At 41.3% G+C, this 7,196-nt stretch overlaps 2 long non-coding RNA genes across 2 annotated transcripts; one reads left to right on the forward strand and one right to left on the reverse strand.

Moving 5' to 3' along the window:
* Window positions 1–4,787: 4,787 nt before the first annotated feature.
* On the reverse strand, window positions 4,788–5,245 carry LOC116060012. The gene is made up of 2 exons (XR_004107431.2): window positions 5,127–5,245; window positions 4,788–5,086 (listed from the first exon to the last, which is right to left on the reverse strand). It is a non-coding gene; the product is annotated as an uncharacterized LOC116060012 (long non-coding RNA).
* Window positions 4,945–5,494, forward strand: LOC118493976. The gene is made up of 2 exons (XR_004896034.1): window positions 4,945–5,073; window positions 5,124–5,494. It is a non-coding gene; the product is annotated as an uncharacterized LOC118493976 (long non-coding RNA).
* The last annotated feature ends 1,702 nt before the right edge of the window (window positions 5,495–7,196 follow it).

Here is a 7,196-nt window from a genome sequence, read left to right on the forward strand (position 1 = left end):
CAGCAACCTTCCTGCACCTTCACTCTGAGGACAAAATTCATAAGGCTAAATCTAATGTTTTTTTTGTTTTTTTTTTAAGATTATTTTTTGGGGCTTTTCCCTTTATTCGATAGTGACAGTTAATAGACAGGAAAGGGGGAGAGAAAGAGAGGGGATGACACACAGCAAAGGGCCGCAGGTTAAATTCAAACCCGGGCCGCTGCCAAGGACTCAGCCTACATGGGGCGCACGCTTACTTACTGGGTGAGCTAGAGGCCGCCCCAGCAGAATGTTTCTTTAATATAACTTTATTAAGGCAGACAATATTCAGGAGTTCAAAGGACAAAGCCTCATCTCCCTTTTACTCCTGGTCATGCCACAGTGAATTAGTGCTTACAGTATGACAGGCATCAGAGACTGCGGGAGGGAAATCCTGGCCCAGCTGCAACTGAGAGGGGAAGGTGGTGTCAGTAGTGTGTAGACACACAGACAGCCAGATGCTGTAATTACTTCAGCAGCAGACAAAGATTAATTAAGCAGGAGAGAGCAGAATTAATGAGGTTAGCGCACACCTCGGCCAGACTTTAAAAAGTTCACACCATTCCCCTTGGGGCAGCAAGGTGTGTAAATGCATGTGTTGACGGAGGAACACACAAAGAAGAAAAAACAAGTAATGGAATTCAATATTCCCCGTTTTCCATTTTGAAAAAGCCACATGAGAGACGTTGTTACACAAACATGCAGTCAGAGGAAGAAGAACGTTTTTTGGAAGCATACAAAGCCAGATGAATTTGCTGTTTCAAACCAGATACCTGAATCTAATCCCTCCTTCAAGGGCTGAAAGTCTCAGATATGTTTAATTTACACTTGAAGGCAAAGGGATCGCAGCTGATTATCTGAACTTGGCAAAGCAGTCCGTGCAGGTTTTAACTGCAAAAAAGATGAGATCAGCAAGATGCTCATTCTTTCCTCACATAGGCCCATGGCTAACTGCATGCTAAAATCAGACAGCTAAGCTTTCTTTGCTCTGATGCAAATGTGAGTAATCGTAGCTGGAACACGACTAAAACCTCCTCTAAAATCATTTGTATTTCATGCAGCATTCATCCAATTCACCACCTACAAAAGACACCGCTTAAATTTGGCAAAATATTTTCTTTCATCTTATAAAACCACCTTCAAATCCTGAAAATATCCAGCTCAGACGTCACTGAGAATACACTACCTGGTATATAGGCATGTGCAGCAGAGAAACAGGCCGCCTTTACATCACCCACTATATGATGTATAAAAATAGAAAGCACTGAAGTCTAACTGACAGCTGGCAACATTGCATTAGCGTGTCATATGGCTGCTCCAAGTCTTGCACCATGATTAGGCTCGTTCCCAAATCTGACTGGCAGCCATGATGCTCTGTAGCGCCTAGAAAGTCTAAGACCCCGAGACAAATGGTTTCAAGTTTACTGTCAGAGGTAATGTCATCCTGTTTTGGCCAGATAACAAGGTCTCTTGTTGTGTGCTGGAGCTTGATGTTATTCTAAATCTTTTTAAAGGACAGATTTACCACAAGTATTCAGAGCTGGTCCTCAAGATGAAAAACAGGCGGTAAGATCACAAAAGCCGATATTTTACCCAGGAAAAGATCTCAGTGCAAGGTTAGTTGGGTTTTGAGTGACCTGTGTTTAAAGGTCCCACGGCATGAAAATGTCACTTTATGTCCCCCAGCCTGCCTATGGTCCCCCAGTGGCAAGAAATGGCGATAGGTGTAAACTGAGCCCTGGGTATCCTGCTCTGCCTTTGCGAAAATGAAAGCTCAGATGGGCCAATCTGGACTCTCCTCCTTATGAGGTCATAAGGAGCAAGGTTACCTCCCCTTTCTCTGCTTTGCCTGCCCAGAGAATTTGGCCCGCCCATGAGAAAGAGAGAGACATCATGGCTTGCAAAGAAGCAAAGTCGCAGTTGGTCAAGGCCACACCCCACCCTCCACCTTGTCCCCCCTCTCTCCTCCTCAATAGCATTTAAAGCTACAGACACAGAAATGGCACATCCTAAGGAAAGCTCATTGTGGGACTGGCTCTAGTGGCTGTAATTCTGCACCAAGGCTGAATTTTGGGAAAGAGACTTCAGATACAGCATTAGGGGACCACTAAGGTCTATATAAAAGCATCCAAAAAGCAGCATGTCATAGGACCTTTAAGACTGAACTGCTGTTTTCTGACATAGTCCTGGGTTTGATTTTGCCCTAACTGATTTATAGAGGCTGAGGTAATTTTTTAGGCAACACTGAGGCTAGCTGAAGTTTGCAAGTTATCTGACTTATTAACTACTACTTCTACCAGTCAATTTGTTTTTTTACTGATCTATAATTTCCTGTGGGTCAATTATCCTAATAAACACTCCTGCAACAAGCCCTGGTACTATACTTCTACAATTTCCTCCTCCAGTTGAATGTGGTAATATTGATGGCCACATTCACCATCCATGTTAGCCCTCATTACACATCTGTCATCACATAAAAATCTAATTAATTAGGCATTGATGAATCACACTAGAGCTTTATCAATCAGTGCTGTAACACATAACTCAGCTGAGGATTGGATCCTAGCCTTCACCCAGCGATACAAGTTTACTCAAAGTCAAATGATGGATGTGATGACAGGGAGGTGTTTAAAGACATACATCAGCTACATCGCCTCAGTAAATGTGAACACCTCATATCATCATGGACTGCAGTCAAGACTGTCCTCCAGCCTGGGTGTAAATCAGTCGTGTGATGTCAGTATGTAGGCTATCTATGTGGCATGAAAGCTGCACCTGTTGTGTCTAATTTCAAAAGGGAAGTTATATATTCAGCTACCATTTATATGTCATCACAAGTGGCAGCTCCAGGATCCTTGACTGCTGGGGCTTAGTTATTTGGAGAAGGCAAAATGTGAGTACAGCAATAACATCTATTCATTACATTCATTCATATAATTCATATAATCACATTCAAGTCACTTGGAGATCAGGTAAATAAAGATATGTAAAAGTGCATGGTTTTCTTAAAAGGCTATTTTTTAAATGTTCCTTAAACACTGGACAAGGGACGACTTGCCTGCATCAACTGCCTAAATCAAGCTTTTTATGATAAAGTGGCCCATAATGTGTCTGAAAAAACAGGTCACACAGCTCATTTTAATAGGTACCAGTGTGTTTGATCATCACTCGAAGCCCTCTGGAAAACTAAACTTTCTAGGCCTACTTTATCTGCTTTCACAAATAACTAGATTTCTAGGGCGTGCGCAGAAACACTGTATCCACTTATATTTCTGCAATATCCAGCTCTCAGAGTGAGGACGATATGAGGTTGCCTGTCACCACACTAACCACAAATTAAAAACAAAGAGGCCTGTGAGCCAACACACAGGATGCCTAACCATAAATACTGGCAGCCTATAAAGAAATCATGCAATTTGCCAACACAAATCACACATGATGGCCTATCAGATGTCTATTGCAAACAAACATCTGGTAAAATCACATGGCGCACTTTATACAGACAAAGTTCATAAGCACCTGTATGCTTAAATAAGGATGTAAATAGTCAAATTAAAATCAGCTGCAGAAGAACATCAAATGAGGTACAGTAACATGCTGTGCACACCGGCCAATCACTGACTCAATATACAGTATCGCTGACTTTCTCTGATAAATCATAACAAACCCTCTATTTTCCATCCAAATCTATCAGTCTGTCACATGTATCAAACCTAAATTGTACAGTAACTAGCACCTGCAAACCTGCAGCTTTCACATTAAATAAGCACAAAAAAAAAACACTAAAAGGTGATAACAGATTTGTCTTACCTTAAAAAAAAAGGTGTTTGTGGTCTTCCTCTGTGCAGAAGCTCCACCATATATTGATAAAAAAATATCCAGGGCACACATCTTGGTGTTATATCTAATTCTTTTAGCCAGAACTTACAGAATGAGCGCTCACAGGTGTACACGTGAGTTGATTGCTTCTTCAGAGGCAGCGGTCACTTTTATAATAGATATCCATTTTTAGCAGGGTTAACGTCAGAATCAATACGAACTTCATTGATGCTAAGTTTGTCGCTGTTTACTTCCCCTCAGTTGTGCTCAAAATATGTGCTACTGCCGTCCTCTTCTTTATTATTTCTGTAGTTGTTGGTTTGCTTCTTGTTTTGTTTTTTTCCCCCGTTTGGTTTCTTCCAACTCGGCTCGGTCTTGGCTAGCCCGCCACAGCACTATGTTCGTTACGCCGTGTTCGTGCAGCAGCTCCCCCGTGTGGCGGGGAGACATAATGGAAATAAGAATTTACCTGGAAACTTGTCAGATTCCAGACAGTTTAACAATCTTCCATTTTCTGCATCAGGACAGCTCATTTTCAACCTTTACTGAAAAGTGCAAACAGATGAAGACATTTTTTTTTGTATCCTGTTCAGCAGGAGCTTACTTCTCCTGACAACAGGTATTACTTTTTCTCAGTCTGGAGTTTCAGGAAATGCAGGACTGATAGATTCACATATTCTACAGTCAATAAACAAATAAAATAATCAAAAAGGAGATTAAATCCCTGTAAATTTCACAGGTAACAATATCAAGACAGACGCATATCATCTTCATTATCATCATAGCATGTGTAGTTTAATCTTTTATAAATTACACTCACATTGTACTACACTGTACAGTATAAGTTATCAACACATCCTGAGCAGAAATCAATATTTCAGGAATTTTGTTAAAGACATTAAAGCACCAAACAGGAAGAGCACAACGTGAAAAAGGCAACAGCATTGTTCAAAAATGTTGAAGTGCATCCTTACATTTATTAATTTATTGTCTCCTAATGGACCTGTAGTCTGGATCACTGCAATGAATAGGTTTGATAGGCAAGCTATAATCTCTCTGTCACATATTTAAGAATAAGCACTCATTTGTATTGTCAAATCAAAGCAAGGATCCATTTTATTGCGTCTGAACAAAGCTATATTAGCAAAGACTGTATGAAAGATTGTAACTCCTGCTTCAAAGTGCTCCGAACAGGAAAAGGCTCAGTAGTTTGACAACATGCAGATACAAATGTTGGTATGGAATAGAACTAAAAAAGAACTTTCAAAAATTAAACCATTGACAAGCACAAAAAGTGCCTTTTAACATTAGCATGTGGAAATTTGATTATAAATTATACATCAGTCTGCAATTTTCCTGTAGAAAACATTTACCTTTGATCTAAGTTCAAAGTACAAATGGTTCGGGTATACAAATGGACTCACTCAGGCTTTCAAAAGATTTCAGATTCAAATGTAAATGCCTGATCATTAAAGCTTAATCTATCTATCAATTTTTAATGCTTATCAAAGTGCACCAAAAGTTTTATCTACGCTGGTGGATTGAATCCATGTACACAAAACATATATACCCCCCCCCACCCCCCCAGTAGTCACATTTAGACTAAGGCTGCAGTGTCAATAGACAGACACAGAAGATTTGCCCTCAAAACACAAACGTTCAAAAGTTCAAAAAACAAGTCAATTCCATGACATGCACGATAGCATACTGAATATCGATCACATACAGCAGACTGGAAAATCTCACATCACATGCAATTATGTTTAGCCCTAATGCAATATGGATTAACATTTATGATTCACATTTGATGCAAGGATCACATATCCGTAACCTGTTGATATTAACCTATTTACTAGGTATTAATTATTTAAAAGATCTGCTCGAGAAGACCTGATCGTCACAAACGCTGCCTGTTGCTTTTATAATGCACCTTTCCTTTTTTTTTTTTTAATAAGAGATTGTGCTCCATTTTATCTACAAAAACCATGTCTTTGCATTTACTTCCTTTATGTGTAAAACAGAGGGACTAGAGCAGGAATCTTAAGACTCTTTGAGCAGTCATGGTGCATCTACACTCCCAACAGCTGATCAGCAGTTTTTCATGTTAGGGGAACTATGCAGGTTTTTTTTTTAGCTTAATTTACCTTAACAGCTTCGGAGTCATTGGAATGGTTATATGACTTTTTTCGGGTTGAATGGTGGTCGTCTCGCTCCCCCCTAGCGCCTGTGAGCAGAAAACCCACCCTTGCAACTTTCGGCCGGCAAGCTGGCGACCTCAGCGTCAGGAAGTATCGCATGATATCAGGTCTTGCGATGTAACGATTGCTTTACGGCACTGCACACATATGTCTGGAACCGGCTAAGGGGTTTTTCACACTATCTTCATGGCTGACCCGGCAAAAAAGAAGCAGAAAGCTAGGAAAGCATTGTCGGAGGAACAGAGAAAGAGGGAACGGCAGACTGACCGAGTGAAGAGTCAGACACAAGTAAACATAGGAGCTGCCAAATATCTATTCCGAAGCTGTAGGGGGAGCTCTATATAGAACCCTGCGAGCAAAAAGCGAGAAAACAGCGAAGAAATTGCCAAAACTGCATAGCGCCCCTTTAAAGCTGGTGTAAACCGGTAGAGTCAAGTTGGCGAGTCAGAAGTGAAACTGAATGTCTGTAATGCTCTATCATAAAGGTGCTTACACACCAACCAGACGGCCGACCGTCGGCAGAAAAGGCAGTCGGACTGATCAGTCGGGTCCCCGAGGTCCAAAAAAATGCCTCAAAACACACTGAGGCGACGCCGACTTCAGCGTACGCTCTGCGCGTGCGTGAAATGTAATACGTCTCCATAGCAGCAGGCGGCGCTTCTCTGTATTGTTTCTATTAACAGTCTATGATTGTTTCCCAGAAAATGAAAACCGGCAACTGATTGGACGAACGCGTCACGTGGGTCTTTTTTCTCCGGAAATTCACAGCCAGATTGTCATGGCGGCTTGTTCAGAATACGATCTCATATTGTACTAAAATAGTTCACTGAAACGTGTTTCTGAAAACATTTTAAGCGAGAAATAGGACATACAGTTGCTGAATCTGTCTTCATTTCAGATCGACAAAGGTCAGTTTAAAAGATTTTCGTGAATCCCAACTGCCCTGTCTCCGACTGAACATGTCGGGTCGGCCAAAATAAAGGCAGACGGCTCCTCCGAAGGACGACGGCACAGAACACACCGAACAGACTTGAGTAACCGACTTCGCCAGACTGTCCGACGGCTGATAATCGGCTTGGTGTGTCAGCTCTCTAAGGCTGAAGAAAGAGTGCAGTGGAAATGTAAACATAGTATCTGAGAAGTGTTTACTTCTGGGATGCC

The sequence above is a fragment of the Sander lucioperca genome, chromosome 20, assembly GCF_008315115.2.
Source record: "Sander lucioperca isolate FBNREF2018 chromosome 20, SLUC_FBN_1.2, whole genome shotgun sequence".
Taxonomy (NCBI): Eukaryota; Metazoa; Chordata; class Actinopteri; order Perciformes; family Percidae; genus Sander; species Sander lucioperca.